We start from the raw sequence: 16,986 nt of genomic DNA, 5'->3' as shown, positions 1-16,986 counted from the left end.
TAAAATAAAATGAATAAACAGAGGCCCTTGGTGAAGATTAAATGAGGGCACAGGCATGAGCCACCATACCCAACATTTTAACATTTTTAATGGTTAAAAAAATCAAAAGAATAATAATATTTCATGACACATGAAAACTGATATTCAAATTGTGGTTTTAGTAAATAAAGTTTTTAATAAACTTTATTATATAAAGTAATAAATAAAGTTTTATTGGAACACAGATCTGCTCATTTACTTATGGATTATCTCTGGCTGCCTTTGCCCTACCACGACAGAGTTGAATAGTTTTGACCGAGACATTGTGGACAGCAATGCTTAAAAATATGTACTGACTGGACTTTTACAGAAAAAGCTCACTAACCCCATTCAAACTGATTCCCAGTCATCCTAAATGACAGGAAGAGATGGATTGAGTTCAGACATGGATGCACATTTTATTGATAACCAACTTTGTTAGACATAATTAAACATTCACAATTTCAGTAACATCAAACACTGTTCCATCACCAGCCAGGAATGGTCCCATGAGGGTTTTAGGATTTATAAGCATCATTAAATACTGCAGTAGAGACTTCTCAGCTACTTCAATGATTTGCCTTGAAGGTACTTAATATTTTCAAGTAAATGCCAGGGTTGGAGTTTTGAATGTAACTGGAAGAGTCTGCTAATTTCTTTGTCCCTTGATTATCATGTGCATGTGATTACTACCAAAAAAAAAAAAAAAAAAAAAAAAAGGTTTATACTTTCCCCAAAGTTGCTCAGCTCAGGGTTTGTGTCTAATTTATCAGTGGTGGTGGTATACATCATGTTTGCCCCTTTCAGGTAAAAGGGAAGCAAAGGAAGAAAGAAGAAAAGAAGACAACCATGTAGGCTGTTAACCAGGTCACTGGTTTTATTGTCACATGCTTTTAAAAGAACATGCATGAGTGAGCTGTCTCACTTTCCAATCCAAGAATGTTTGATTCCACCGTGATGAAAAATTCTGTGACCTGGCAGGGAAACACCCCAAGAAGGGCAGAAGGGGAAAATTCTTTCTCTTTTCTAATATGGCTTTCTTTGATTCAAGAAAGGCTTCCTCTCCTCCACATCTCTGTCCTGCTCATGGCCCCAGAAGATCTCACTTTGACTGCATTTGTCCTATGCCTTCTTCAAGCTTCACCTCTTCTGGGAGCCTCCTGGGTGGGCTCCTGCTGGCTAAATCTTCCTCCTCACTGTTGTCTTTTTATCTTATGCAAGCACCTGCCTTATCTAAAGGTACATGACTTATCATAGAACACTTGCCTGTTTACCTAGCTATTTTCCCATGACTATGGACTTTTTAAGAGGTGCTGTGTTATTTATTTATTTATTTATTTATTTTTTTTGTTTTGAGACAGAGTCACAGTCTTGTTGCCCAGGTTGGAGTGCAATGGCGCGATCTTGGCTCACTGCAACCTCTGCCTCCCAGGTTCAAGTGATTCTCCTGCCCCAGCCTCCCGAGTAGCTGGGATTACAGGTGCCCACCACCATGCCCAGCTATTTTTTTTTTTTTTGTATTTTTAGTAGAGACGGGGTTTCACTGTGTTGGCCAGGCTGGTCTTGAACTCCTGACCTCAGGTGATCCACCCAGCTCGGCCTCCCAAAGTGCTGGGATTACAGGCGTGAGCCACCTTGCCTGGCCGCTGTGTTATTTTTTTTACTTCTATACCTTCAGCACCCCAAACAGTGCCCAATACCAAGTCGTTCTACACTAAATGTTTATTGATTGAATAATGAATAGGGTTGGGGGCACTGGCAAGGAGGGTGCCCACTGGGCTGAAATTCTGGGGCCTGAATGCATCACTCTCTTCGCCTGTGGATGAGAAAGAAGAGGGACAGTACCCATCAGGCCACTAGGGCAGCCTTCTGCAGACCAAAAGACCCCTTTGAATGGAGGGCAGAGGAAACAGGTTTAGAGAAAGTGAATGTGAAGATTCAGGCTTTAGAATGAGCCTTGCAGACCTGCTGGCAGTGACGAGAATTACTTGTGTACAGCACCATGTGGGTTCCCATGACTGCATTTAGATCTCATCATGCCCCTGTTGGGTGGGTGTTATTTTCTGCTTTACAGGGGAGAGAGACCAAACTCATGATGTGATCTGTCTAACATCACTTACTTAAACAGTTAAGTGGTGACTCAAGCTTGGTCTTTTTTCTAGAACCCAGTGAGCTTTCCTTCAGGAGGAAATCTACCTCTCTTTATGATGGCGACTTCACGGAAAAATTCTAACCCCTTTTATTCCTGCTTTCTGGTAATCTTCAACCATCTAGGTCATCATCATGTTCTTATGAATTAACTGTTCTCCCTCAAAACGAAAGAAAACCCTAAACTGATGCACTGGTTTCTGTCCCAGGGCTGTTCATTGCTGTCTTCCTAGTGTTTTAGTCCTAGAAGACTGACCTTCAGGGTGGTGGAAGGAGCTAGATGGGGGACAGGGTTGTGACCTTAGAGCATGCAGGATTTAAAGCAGGAGGGCCAAATTCAGTCATCGTGCACCAGATGCACGACTGAGATGAGGGCTGTGGGAAATGTATGTGAAGCTGTTGAAAATTAGAACAGAATGGATACCAAGAGCCAGGTCACAGGCCAGCCAAAGGGTCTGTGACAATGGCTGCAAGAGGGACTGTGGATCAGGGTGGACTCTTGGGAGGGTAAGTTCAAGTTCACTTCTACACCAGTGCAGGAACCATGCCTGTTTTTTGTTTTTTTTTTGTTTTTTTTTTTAAATTTAAGTTCTAGGGTACATGTGCACAATGTGCAGGTTTGTTACATATGTATACATGTACCATGTTGGTATGATGCACCCATTAGCTCGTCATTTATATTAGGTATATCTCCTAATGCTATCCCTCCCCCCTCCCCCCTCCCCACAATAGGACCCGATGTGTGATGATCCCCTTCCTGTGTCCAAGTGTTCTCATTGTTCAATTCCCACCTATGAGTGAGAACATGTGGTATTTGGTTTTCTGTTCTTGTGATAGTTTGCTGATTTTTTTTTTTGTTTGTTTAAAGCACTGAATTTGGAATGGGGCCTGGCGTCTTCTGGGATGGAGAGGATGTGGAATTCACTGTGACCAGGGTTTAGAGCACAGCCAGGGGAACCATGACAGCCTTCGCATGGAACCATTTAATGGTTTGGGTGGGTTTGTATGAGAGATTATGAAGCCTGGGCCTTAGTAAGTTATGGACACAGGGGAAGGGTCCAAGACCAGTGCTCCCTTTGTGTGGCTCATGGCGTTGGGCACTGTTCTGGGCACACCGTGGGTGATAAATTCAATGAATGGCATCCCCAGCCATCCCATTAGGCAGCCTCAAAACCAAGAGTCAATCTTGGTGCCTCCTCCTTTCACCCTCCGGTCACTGAATCTGTCAGTGATACTGCTGTGATAGCTCTGAACTCTATCCATTATTCTTTAACTTGTAACTACCACCCTAGTCCAAGCCAGCATCACTTTTCTCCTGGAGTTCTGTAACATTCTCCCATCTGTTCTCCTCACATGCCCTGGAGCCTGCACTGTCTCCACTCCCAGCCTGCATCCAGGGATCTTTTATTATTGATTGATTGATTTTAGATTCAGGGAGGTACATATGCTTGTTTATTACATGTGCATATTGCATACTGGTAGGGATTGGGCTTCTAGTGTACCTATTACCCAAATAGTGAACACTGTACCCTGTAGGAAAATTACCCCCCCCCTCTCCCCACTATAAAAATGCAAATCTGATCATATCTGGAACTCCCCTTCCACCCCATTCCTTTTTTTTTTTTTTTTGAGATGGGGTCTCACTCTCTCCCGGGCTGGAGTGAAGTGGTGTGATCATAGCTCACTGCAGCTTTGACCTACTGGGCTCAATCCACCCTTCTGCCTCAGCGTCCCGAGCAGCTGGGATTACAGGCATGCACCACCATGCCTAGCTCTATTGTGCCTTAGACCACACCTCAAGTTTTCTTCTCTTTTCTTTTTTTTATTTTTCTTTTAGACAGAGTCTTGCTCTGTCACCCAGGCTGGAGTGCAGTGGCACGATCTCGGCTCACTGCAACATCTGCCTCCAGGGTTCAAGAGATTCTCCTGTTTCAGCCTCCCAAGTAGCTGGGATTACAGGCGCCCACTACCACACCAGCTAATTTTTGTATTTTTAGTAAAGACGGAGGTTTCACCACGTTGGCCAGGCTGGTCTTGAACTCCTGGCCTCAGGTGATCTGCTCACCTCGGCCTCCCAAAGTGCTGGGATTACAGGCGTGAGTCACTGCACCCAGCCAGAAGCATTATTTTCTTCAACCAGGTCAGGTCTTTCTGTTATTTGCTCTCAAAGTATCATGTACTGTTCCTTCCATGCCCTTATCGTGTTTTTTAGAGATACTGTTTTTTTTTTTTTTTGCATGTGACATATTAATTCATTTCCCCTCCACTAGACACTAAATTCTATGAGAAGGACCGTGCTTATTTTTGCTCATCCATGACCATGTTTCCCAAGCAACCGATACTTGGTAGGCGTTGAATAAATAGATAAATAAGTACATTTCAGTGAATGAAGGAAGGAATGCATAAATGGATGGATGATGAGAGTAACGACGCATGGCAGTCTGCTGTGCAGGGATCAAAGGGAACACAGGGCGAGACAGGGCACTAGGCTGCGACCTCTTGCCTCCTGGAAGAGCATGGAGACTCATTTTTGAAACATTTCCTTAAAACATGTTTTATTGGCCAGACACGGTGGCTCACGCCTGCAATCCCAGTACTTTGGGAGGCCGAGGCAGGTGGATCACTTGACATTAGGAGTGCGAGACAAGCATGGCCAACAGGGCGAAACCCCATCTCTACTAAAAATACAAAAATTAGCTGGGCATGGTGGTGCATGCCTGTAACCCCAGCTGCTCGGGAGGTTGAGGCAGGAGAATCGCTTGAACCTGGGAGGCGGAGGAGGTTGCAGTGAGCCGAGATCACGCCATTGCACTCCAGCCTGGGCAACAGGGTGAGACTCTGTCTCAAAACAAAGAAGTAAACCCATGTTTTATTATTCTAAGAGGCTTCCCTAAATGGATGTAGCTGTAGCAAACTAAAACTGGAATTATATAATGTAATCTGACCCCCTAAAAAGCAAATCTGTTTATCTAGGCAAAAATAAACAAACTAGAGGTTATAATGTAACATAAGTGAATCTTTTAGAACTAAGAGGAAGGGAGAGTGGAATAGGAAAGGTGAATACATAGGATGGGCCTGTAGAGTCTCATGTGACTTCTTTTGGCTACTTGGTGCTTGAATGATTTTAGCTCTGGGCCAAAGGCATTTGCCTCAGGGCGCTGCTCTCTCCGGAAATCAACTCTCCTCCACTTGTGCACCTGCAGGGTGAGGTGCGTCAGGACTGTTGGGTTGACCCCACTTTACAGATGTGACCACTGAAGCTGCATGAACACAATAACTGGGCCAGAGGCAACAAATATGCTTTCTCCTTTGCCCAAGCCCTTCCTTCATCCAGTGCACACACACAGCTCCATAAATGAAAATGATTCCTACTGTCACCAGAATCCACCCTTACTCACTGTAGCAGGCTGAGACAAACAGTGATTCCCCCAAACCCACTCTATGCTGGTGCCTAAACAGCCAGTCTAGCTCCCAGTCTGTCTCTTTTACCTCCCTGGGTCAGTGCTCCTGGAGTGGGTTAGGGAGGGGTGGGGCAGTAGAAGTGGAGGGCTGGGGAAGAGGGCAGAGTTGTGTCAATGAGTACTGATGGTGTGGTGGAAAGCTCCCAGGCTTTGGAGTCAGGTATTCCTAGGTTCAGATCATAGCTCATCGTAGCAATTTATTAAACCTTTCTGAGCCTTTGCATTCTCATCTGTGAAATGAGCATGGTAGGATGTACCTTGCAGGATCGCCGTAAGGATTGAATGTGGAAGGCAGCCAGCACAGACACTATGCATGCAGTTGGGACCCCTTAGTGTTTGCTCATTTTTCTTTTTATGTCTCTCCCTTCGGAAGTAGCACGGTACAGAAGATGGATGTGCATTTTGCAGCCAGGCTGACCTGGGTGAGATCCTGGCTTGACCGTGGACTAGCTGTGTGGTGTTGCACAAGTGGCTTAACCTCTCAGAGCCTTTCTTTCTTCATCTATAAACTGGGGATAGTAGATGGGGGAGGGTCTGCCTTGCAAGTTGAGCATTACACAACAAAATGTGTGCTCAGTGCTTGATGCAGGGTCTGGCAGTTAATTCATTACATGTACATTTCCTTTTCGTGTTCTTCTGTGGATTGATGGAGTGATTCATAGTTATTTGCCCATCTAGGGGTGATTGAATCTACAAAACACACACACAAACAAACAAACACATACGCGGAAGGAGATGTGAGCCTAGGAGTAGCCCTGCAGAATATTAACGAAGACATCTGCTTTCACAGCCTGTGTACACAAAGGGCTGTTGTGGATCCTGCTCGCGTTGGTATGCTGGTGGTGCACCAGAACCACAGCTTCGTACAAGACAGAGCCTCTACCTCTGACGGACTCTGCTCTGTCTGGCCCATGCAGCTTCCAAGACATCCTGGATGACAAAACTCCCCCTCTGTTATTTCGGGAAGTGTAGTTCCTTTCATTTCACTTATAAAAATGGCCATTAAAAGAGAACCAAAACCTCACATCCTAAGCTAACCCCTGAGGCTGTTTTTCTACATTTGTCCGCAGATGGGGCAGAAACGTTCCTCCTAGAGTTGTTCTTAGCACCAAGGTTTTTTGGAAAGCTAGCAAGAGCCGAGTGTTTGTGAAGAGCGGGTGCTTTGCTCTGACACTGCTCGTTCTCTGAAAGCTCGCAATGCATCTATGTTTCATCAGCTTTATGTGAAATGTGGAGAGCGGGAAAAGGGTTTCTACGAAACTTCTGCCTGCTCCAAACTGTATTTAAATGAATTTTGGGCTTTGGAGTGAGATCCACCTGTGTTTACTTACCATTTACTTACCTTGAGCAGATGCCTTAATCTTTTTGAACCTCGGTTTTCTCACTTACAAAATGGGAGAGGCAGGAGAGTCACCAGTTCGGAAGCTTGTTAGGATTCAATGCTATAGCGTTTGTTCAGCATCTAGCATGCAACAATATAGCCACTTGGCAGTGTTCCTCTCTCCTTCTTGACATTTTTTCAGAGGTCAGTTCAAAGGATGAGCTAATTAGGGGTGATGATGCCAAGCTCCCTCAAACAGGGCATGAGTGTAGGTGGCCACCTGGCCGAAGAGGACAGCAGGCCTCTAGGTTGCTTGTAGGCAGCACTTTCAGGGCCTCGGGACCTGCTTGTCCAGGCAAAGCAGGGCATAAAAGAAAGTTGGGGTTGCACATGCTGTAGACACAGGTCCCGGGGGCTCTCTCCCCTGCTTACTGGACTGCACCTTCCCACCTGTCCTTTCTCACCGCAGTCATTTTGCAGCTGTGGCCCCAGCAGATGAGACTTCCTTTCCCAGTGTTCAGGTGCTATCACCTGGGCACCGAGGGCTTCCGGGTGTGAGGCTGGTGACTGTTTGATTGGCTGTGGTTTAAGCAGTGGCCGCTGATCAGTCAAATAGTGCTTGCTTCAGGTGATTTCTTCTCCACTCCCCAACTCCTCCCCACCCTACTCACCACATCATTTTGTCTGCCCTTCCCTTTTCAGGGTAGATTGGTGGGAGAAGGATGGGTCTTTGAGTCAGACCACAAATCCGGGCTCACCACCGTCATGTGTGACTTCTGACAATATTGAACCTCTCCAAGTCTTAGTTTCTTTCATCTGTAAAATAAGGAGATTATACCTGTCTCAACATTTCTAAAATCCCTTCTATGGAGTTCTGGTTTTGTGGGATGCCACAGGTGTCACATAAACAAAGAAATCTGTGATTTGAAAAGTATGAGCAATGCTGGGTCAGGTGAAGATAAAGACACTTCTTCACTATAGGACTTCTTGCAATGTGAATCTTCAAGAAGGCAGTATAATATTCAACATTTCCAGACTTATGTTACCACTTTTTTTTTTTTTTTAAACAAACAGAATATCCCCTTAGACATGAAAGGTGATATAATGTAGTGGTGAAGGACACAGGCTTGGGAGCCAGATGGCCTGAGCACAAGCCCCACCTTTGTTCCTTACTAGTTGTATCAGCTGTTTACTGCCATGTGACCATTGACCACAAGCATAGTGGCTGAAAACAATGCACTTTCATTATATTACAGTTGCCATGGGTCTGGAATCCAGGAGAGCTGAGCCGAGTCATTGTTTCAGTGTCTCTCATGAGGCTTCAGTCAAGGTGCTGGCCAGGGTTGGGTTCTCATCTGAAGTCTCTGCTGGGGAAGGATCCGCTTCTAAACTCATGGGACTGTTGGCAGGACTCAGTTCCGTGTGGGCTGTTGGCTGGAGATGGACCTTTCCAGCATAACATTTTGCTTCATTAAAGCCAGTGAAGAAGAGAGTCTGCTAGCAAGATGGAAGGCACAATCTCATGTAGCCTAATTATGGAAGTGATAGCCTGTCTCCTTTGCTATATTCTGTTGGTTAGAAGCAGTCACTAGGCCAGTCCACACTCAGGGAGAGAGACTATGCAATGGTGTGAATACCCTAAGGTGGGGTCTTCGGAGACCATCTGAGAGTCTGCCTGTCCCACTAGTTGTGTGACTTTGGGCAATAACTGAACTCTTCTCATTTGTAACATTGGTATGGTAATAATAACATCTTTATAAAGTTGTTGTGATTAAATGAACATACATAAAACAGTGTTTGGCAAATAATAGGCCCTATATAAATATTTGCTTTTATAGTTACCTAGCGGTGTCTGGCACATAGAAAAAGCACAGTAAACTTTGGTTGAATCAATGCGATTGTAGTTCCATTGCAGTTACATGGAACATGCTCTGGGAAGGCTGCCCTACTTAAGAATGCTGCAAGGATTAGATGTGAGCAGCTACGTGAATCTCCTAGCATAGTCCCAGGCACATGCTAAGTCCCCAGTCAATGTTAGTTTCCCCTCCGACTTCCAGGTTTGGATGCACGGCTGAGATTCAAAGCTTAAGAGAGATCAGGTCCCAGTTTCTCTCTCTGTTCACCTCCTCCTTCTCTCCCTGCCTCTCTCTTTCCCTGTCTTCCTCCTTCCCTCCTACACCAATAGTAATTTTCTCGGTACAGTGCCTTGTTGGTGCCATCAGCAGTTAAACGCTTCATAGTGGCTCTGGATGAGGCTGGCAATGACAATTAAGGGTACTTCAGGGGTCTGGGCAGAGATGGAAATGAGGTGAATGGGGGAAAAGAGAATAAAGGGCTAAGAAAGTGGAAAAAAAGACACAGAAAGGACCACTTTGAAGAGCAATGTTATTTTTTCTCTACCTAAGAGTTCTGAGATGCTTTAATAATCACTCTTAGAATCTTAAAAACACTGTTCCACATTTTTCTTCCATCTTAGCTTCCCTTAATCACTGTATTCAAAGCAGATATTTCTTCCCAGTGTTCTCCTCTGCAAATTGTTGCCTCATGTCTACTTTTAAGTGAGTCAAAACTGACCTGATGAGTTATTAAAAACAACTGACATCAGCCTGGTGCTCTGCATTTGCAACTCACTTTCACACACATTGCATTTGAGACTTGCAACAACCCAGGGAGGTGGGTTTTGGAATATTGCTGTTTTCTTCATTTTATGGTGGAGAGAAAGCTTGGGGATGCTAAAGTGAAGTGATCTTGAACAGATGTCAGCATTAGGAGCCGTACTTCAGCATCTAACACCAAGCCAAGGCATTCTTCCCACTCTATCATTCATAGGCAGTTCATATTAATGGCAGCTTATTAATAAATTGTGAGAAACAAACCCAGGCCATTATATAGCAACATTATCTGTTGGCTGTCAGTTGGGGAACAATGAACATCTTTAGTTTTGAGAAACAGTTATCAAACTCTTCCTACTTAGTCTCCCTGAGTCTTACAAGATACTCTCATATTTTAACTTGTCTTCTTTCAACCAGCAAAGGAATGATTGGAAGCCAGGCTAGGTAAGGGGAGTGGCTGCCTAGAATGACTTGGCTTATCAGGAAGGCTCTTTGGTGTCCTCTATGGAGCAGGCTGGGCACGTGGCTGTGATGCCAGTGACTGGGCACTCAGACCCCTCTTGTTCCATCGGTGCCCAAAAAAGGGGCCAACAGCAACAACTTCTGGATGCATTCCTCTTTGCTCTCTTGGAGAGGCCAGTCTTGAGCACAATTTTCTCTTGGCGATGGGCTGGATCCAAAGACTTGGTTGGATCCTTCTCCCATGTCCATGTTGCTTTTATCCTGTGGTTCCCAATCAGGTGTGATTTTGCCCATACTTCCTACCTCCTGGGGACATTTGGCAATGTCTGGAGACAGTTTGGATGGTCACAACTGGGTGAGGAGGAGGGATTGTTATTGGTATTTGAGGTAGAGGCCAGGGCTGCAGCTATACATTCCAAAATGCACAGGACTGCCCCCCACAACAAAGAATTACCAAACCAAAATGTCAGCAGTGCTGAGGTTGAGAAATCCTACTTAGCCCTCTTCTTTTAGAAGGCCCAGTAGGTCTGGAGGTTGAGGCAGAAGAAGAAGGAAACTGGGTGTTTGTCTTTTTTACATCTCAGGGTACTCGGTAGGGATGGGCTCAGACTGCTAAGGAGGTACTTGTCTTCAGGGGACCCCATCACTGCCCCCCACAATCCCTACTTATCTAGCCCTCCTTCATCTGTGTTAATTCTGTTTTAAATCAGTACTGTTTGACGGGCAGAAGCGTCTCCCCCCGAGTTCCTATGCCCGGTCTGCTTTTGGCTGTGGCCTTGATGGCTCCGGGTGGGAATCCATGTGTTACTGTTTGGAGAGAGTCATATTTTTTACAGCAACATAACCCATTTTACCTTTACAGTAATTGTTTTGGAATAAGAAGTAATCATCCAGGACTGACCAACTTGCTTTTCTAAGCGCTCCTTTCTCGCTCCTGGCAAATTGCTTTGAGAATTGAACAAAGCCCGGCTCAATCATGCAGGATATCCATTCCAAAGGATACTGGTGAAGTAAATCTCTGTTAAGCCAGCTCGAGTCATGCCTCCTCCTCCCTTTTCCCAGGGATCAAATAGTGAGCGTGTGCTTCATTCCACACACCCCTTGTCTTGGGGATGGGTGCTTTAAGCCTGGGGCTTGACCAGGGCACTTGCGATGCTGCTCACGGGACTGCATAGGAAACTTGGCACAATAGACTGTGGTATTAAAGAGCTTTTGGTCCTTGGGGCCGAGGTCGGAGTTAGCACTTTCCACGTGGCTGTTGAAGTTAATTTAGGGAAGGCTTTCCCTGACGTATATCCTGTAGAATGTTAAATAGGTATTGATTGAAGAAGTAGTCAAATGGGTTGGAGAAACTCATGTTCTTTGCTGCAGGACTTCTCAAGGTCTTTAAATGGTTAATGAGCTGTGTGACTTGTCAAGAGGAGGACATAGCTATGTGGTTATTTCCCAAATTTATTTGGTCTCAGAACTCTGTTTTTATGGAGCATCTCCCAAGGTGAGTGATCTGCTGAAAAGGATGTTGTCATATTGGAAAGGGGAATAATTTGATCTTCTGTCCCCTCCTCGCTTTCCCTGCCCCTTCCTTCCTTTCCTGTGATATGATACAAGCTTGTTGTTGTGGGGGAAGTCCTGTTTTCATTCATAAAATGAGGTTTTGTGAGGCAGCATGGTCTGATGGAAAAATCATAGGCACTCCCACCTGAAGGACTTTGAAAGTGGTCCTCCCTCTCCCTGTAGGAGCTTCCATCTCATCCCCTTCCCCAAGCTAACTCCTCCTTATTCATTTTCCTGGGCTCAGCTTAAACATCACATTCTTGAACAAGCTCTTCCTGGGCCTTGGCTCAGGGAATATCTGGGACCACAGCCCAGATCAGCTGCTTACTAGCTGCCTGACCTCACTGGTTCAGTTGTCAACATAAGATTGCAAGAGAACTCACGCATATATTTCTGTGTATTCCTGGCACTTGTATTTGAAGTCCAAGAAGCGTATTGTAACTATTCGTTACTTGTAGGATGATGGCAAGGTTAGGAGTGTTGACAGAAGCAGTTTGTAAGAAGAACTCTTTCCTGCGTGTGGTGGCTCAAGCCTGTAATCCCAGCACTTTGGGAAGCCAAGGTGGGAGGATTGCTTAAGCCCAGGAGTTTGAGACCAGCCTGGCCAACGTAGCTAGACCTCATCTCTACTGAAAATAAAAAAATTAGCCAGGCATAGTGGTGCACACCTGTAGCCCCAGCTACTTGGGAGGCCGAGGTGGGAGGATTGCTTCAGCCCAGGAAGGTGAGGCTACAGTGAGCCAAGATCACGCCACTGTACTCCAGCCTGGGTGATAGAATGAGATGTTGCCTCAAAAAAAAAAAAAAAAAAAAAAAAAAAAGGAAAAGAAAAGAAAAGAAAAAAGAGTTATTGGCCTGAGTGTAGATGGGGTCTTCACTGAGTCCTGTGCTGTGTGTAGCTCTGCCTGTACGGCAGCATCCGCTGCGCTCTGTGGTGTAGGAAAGGAGCACCAGAATGCGAGTCGGGAGCCCAGGGTTTCAGGCTGAATTTCTATTATACTCCCAAGGTGTGAGGTATGTGGTTACACAAGTGATTGGGCTGTAACACGCTGATCTCTAGAAGTAATTTATTTATGTTTGTGTCATCTCCCCACAAATGCTATTGTGAGAACTGCTGCCATCTTGGTTGTTAATATGTGACTGGGAGTCAAAATGAACAGGTACAACATGGGTGACCATCCCTGCAGCACCCGAAGGCTTATGAATCATGTCTCAGAGCAGCTCTGTGGGCTTCTTGTCTCAGGAGATGACAAACCACAGCCCTTCTATTCATTCTCTCATTAGTTTAACAGATAGTGATTGTGCCTGACCTGAGCCAGGCTCCATCAGTGCAGGGTGTGGGGGATACAGAATGAGTAAGACAGTGTCCTTAACTCAAAGGGATCATCTTCAGTTTCTCCAAACCAGAGGTACCAACCTTCCCACTGCTGTGTCTTTAGTCTGCAGTCAGGTACAAGCAAACTTCTTGAATCCATTCACTTTGCATAGTGGCAGCCATTCCTCTCATTCATCTGTGTTGCCTCTTGCTTCAGGGGTCTGGCCTTTCAGTTTACAGGTCAAGAATTTTAGGGGGATCTTTCTCCTCCTCTCCGCAGACCCCCCACCTTGGCCCATGGAGGTGAGAACTTCTGCTCTCATGTCTCCCTGCTCAGGGAAGCTCTGTTCCTCTCTCTGCCCTTCTGTTTCTCTTCATTAGAGGACTGGTTGAGTCATGTTTTGCTGCTGGGCAGGGTTTCTGGTGCCTCAGCAGTGGTAAAGAGGCTCCACTCTATCTTTCTGACCTGTTTGCCCCCTGACTCAAAGACCTCTGTTCTCACTCCAAGCCTGACCAGGTGGGACATCCTCACGGTCTGGTGGGTTCCAAGGTCTAGATCTGGGGCAGGAGTCAGAGGCCTCCATTTTGCCCTCTGTCTAATCTGTGTTTGCCATTCCAGCTTTGTCAGAGGGCTCTACTTTGGGTGGTTTGGGGGTATAAAACTGGCCATTAACAAATCTGAAACTCTAATTCCCCTAGTCTTTGTTAGCTGGTCAGTGGGAGGGGAAGAAGGGTTGGTGCCCACGTTCTGGCTCGAGCCCTACCCCAGACCTCTAAACTTCAAAGCAGAGATGGTGAGGGACCTGCTCAAGGTCCTGAGGACTCTTGGAAGATGTGGGACTTGAATTCATGTCTCCTGACTCTTAGCTCTTCTCCCATATCTGTCTCTCCTCCTCAAATGGACGGAACTCACCAGTTGGCTCTCTGCTTGTTGAAAAGAGGGTATGCCTGTGTAGACGCCATGATAAAAATATGGAATCTGGACCCAGAGAAAATTGGGTTTCAACATTTTTAATTTTCCCCTACATCTTAATTCCCTATTCTGGAAACAGGGTTAATAAGGGTATTTTCCTCAGTGTTATGACAAGCATGAAATGAAAGAATCCACATACCATGCACAATGTGGCGTCTGAAACAGAGCAATTGCTCCATAAATGTTACCTATTTTCATGTCATATCAACTGAAACTTAAAGCTAGAAAAATTTGTCCCAAGAAGAGGAAAACAGTATCCAGCCCATGTAAAGTACCAGCTGTGGCGTTTTCCTAATGAACAGTGTATTAGCTAAGTTTTTGAGGAGCAGTAATTCCTGTCTGGAATTTACCTGGGTATTGTAACTGTTCCCCACTGGCCATGTAGCCCAGGCTGAATGCTCTCAGTATATACATCTAGAACACCGCAGGCGCCAATATCTATAAATAGGGAGGAAGCCATAAATGAGAGCTCATTAAGTTCTTACTGACTGCTGAAAAGTAAATTAGAAAAAATAAACAGAGCTGAACATTTGTGTAAACCTCAATCTTTTTGATGTTTTTCAATTAGCAGAGCCATTTTTCATGTGAAAAATTAATGGCTGTCATGTGCCACCTGGCTTATAGAATCAAGTGACAATTTGTTTTAATGACCACTTTCTACCTCTGGATTCAGGTGGGCATGACCAGTTACAGGCCATTGGCGATGGCAGGAGGCAAAGGGGAGTGGGCCTTTAGGGAGCACTGCCTCCATGCCAGGCACGGTGCCAGGCTTGCAATGCATGCCCTTCCCTGAATTTCCTCCATGGCCCAATGAGGCTGTTGTTATTCTCATTTTATACATGCGGTTCTGAGAGGTGAAGAAATTGCCCAAGGTCACACACAGATGTGCAGGGTAGTCTGATTCTATAATTTGTGTCTATTCCACCAAACCACATTCTGCAGAGGGAGAAAGATTTGGCAGGAAGGAGGGAGGTATCTGGTGATCTCTGGCAGGCAGCCTGCAACAAGGGTGGGACTGAACCAAGTGGTGGCGGTTGACGTGGGCAGAGTCCAGCAACAGGGATCCTGGTGTGGGAGATGCTTAGGATTCTGTTAGTACAGAGGTCTCTCTTTGAATAGCAAAGCATTTGTCACCAGACTGGGGCTCAGAGCGGAGGTCCAGTCTCTGGGAGAGAGACAGAGAGAGTAAGGCAGGAGCCAGGCGGGATGTCTGTTTCAGAAGGGACCTGAGTTAGCAGGTACTCTGTAAGACCACTGCATAGTTGATGAGACCAAGAAACTAGAGGCAGACACCAGGTCAAAGGCCACCTCTAATGCTGGGGCCACCCTATTAAGTTGGCACAGTAGCAAGGAAGACTGAGGCAGAGCTGACACATTCCGCCTGGAGCTGCCTTTTGGAGGGAAGTGAGGGGAAGAACCTGCACGTGGAGTCAGAAGCCTCAGCTGTGGGCAGGGCTGGAGCAGCGGGGTGGTCCTGAGAGCCAGACAGGGGCTGATGACCATGATGACAGCTTTCACGGATTGTGGGATGGGCCCTTTTATGCATAATCTTTAATCCTGAAATAACCTCAGAGGATAGGCACTACTATCTCTTTTTGCAGATGGGAAAGTGGAAGTTCAGAGAGGCAGAGAGGTGAGGTCACTTGCTTACAGGCACACAGTGGCCATCTGGCAGAGCAGAAATGAAAACCCAAAGATCTGTGCATGTTGCTCCCGCCCCCATACTGCCTCCCTGCCATCCCTATTCAAAACAGGTAATTACTTTCTCCATCCACTCCTTCCCTGCCCTGCCTGTAACTGACCAATGCCAGTCTGCAGAAACAGCAGCAGCCTTGGATCTAATTTTCTGGGCGTTATAACTGAGACTGCAGAGAACATCTTGGCTCTAGGGACAAATCTGTCTGATGACAGTGCACACGTGAGCTCCTTCCTAGACTGAGGGTGGAGTCACTGGACGTGACAGTTGCAGCGTACTCTTCCTTTTGGTAATGCACGACTAGGCAAGAGAAGAAAAAACCTGCCAAGTAATTCTTTAATTTTAAAGAGTATTTCTCCAAGGCTCAGGAATCAGCCCTTGGGATCCGAGCTTCTGTTCCAGGGGAGGGCGACTTAGGAATTGCTCTGCCTCCCTCCGGCAGGGTAGGGACTCAGTGACCTCAGAAGGATTTCTTGCAGCCTCAGGCTTCTCTTAGGAGTTTTGCTGATTGGTTTGGACATTACTTTGAACCTGGCAGTAGATAGGAGTGTTAAGGTTTTCCTAAGTCTCTCTTTCCATTTTCTTTCCTTTTCTATTTCTAATTGCTGAGGTTCATAATTATTCTGTTTACTCTTTTGTAGTTGGATAACTGATTTTTGTTGTTGTGGTTGTTGTTGCTATTTCTTTGGGCAGTTTGAATATTCTTCGATGTACACTCCTAGAAGCCTTCCAGAAGCCACATTCTTCTGGGAAATTCTAGGGAGATGGTGTTTGTTCCAGCCCTGGCCTTGCTGATTGACTGTTTAAGATTTACTCTCTCTGTCTCTGTTTCTCTCTCTTTATAGCATTATTTATCTACCAGTTCATCTACCCACCAAGAGTCAATTTATCTATGTAACTATCCATTTGTTCCTCCATGCATGTCATGGTCCTGAATTAGCAAAGATTATGATACTCGGCTAAGGGACAGCCCTTACAGACCACTCATGCTTTCCTGGAGCCATAGAAAGCAAAGCGAGTTAAATAAAAAATGAAAAATGCAATTAATCTCAAACCTTGTTGGAATTTATCATTTTTCTTTTGGGACCTAAAAGGTTCTCTTCTTGTCTGTGTTGGAGACAGAGCAGAAAGAAAATCAGACTTATGTCGATGGGGGTTTTAGACCTCATATCCACAGGTCAGATTTGTAAGGTTGAAGAAAGGAGGTAGGCACCCAAGGGTGAGGACAGCTGCTCATTGATCTCTCCTCACTGCCCACAGGGCAGATCTGTGGGTCTTGCACCCTAGATCCCAGGTGAGGGTTTGGGAATCACTGCTTGTCGCTTGTCGTTGATGACTTTGTTCTATAGCATCACCCCCAGACATCCATTCACAACTCTGTGATAAGTAACCTTGGAATGGGGAGGTTCTGGTACCTTTTCCAGAT

The sequence above is a fragment of the Macaca mulatta genome, chromosome 16 (genome assembly GCF_049350105.2).
Source record: "Macaca mulatta isolate MMU2019108-1 chromosome 16, T2T-MMU8v2.0, whole genome shotgun sequence".
Taxonomy (NCBI): domain Eukaryota; kingdom Metazoa; phylum Chordata; class Mammalia; order Primates; family Cercopithecidae; genus Macaca; species Macaca mulatta.
The sequence above is the reverse complement of the archived record's forward strand: the minus strand, read 5'-3'. Positions refer to the sequence as shown.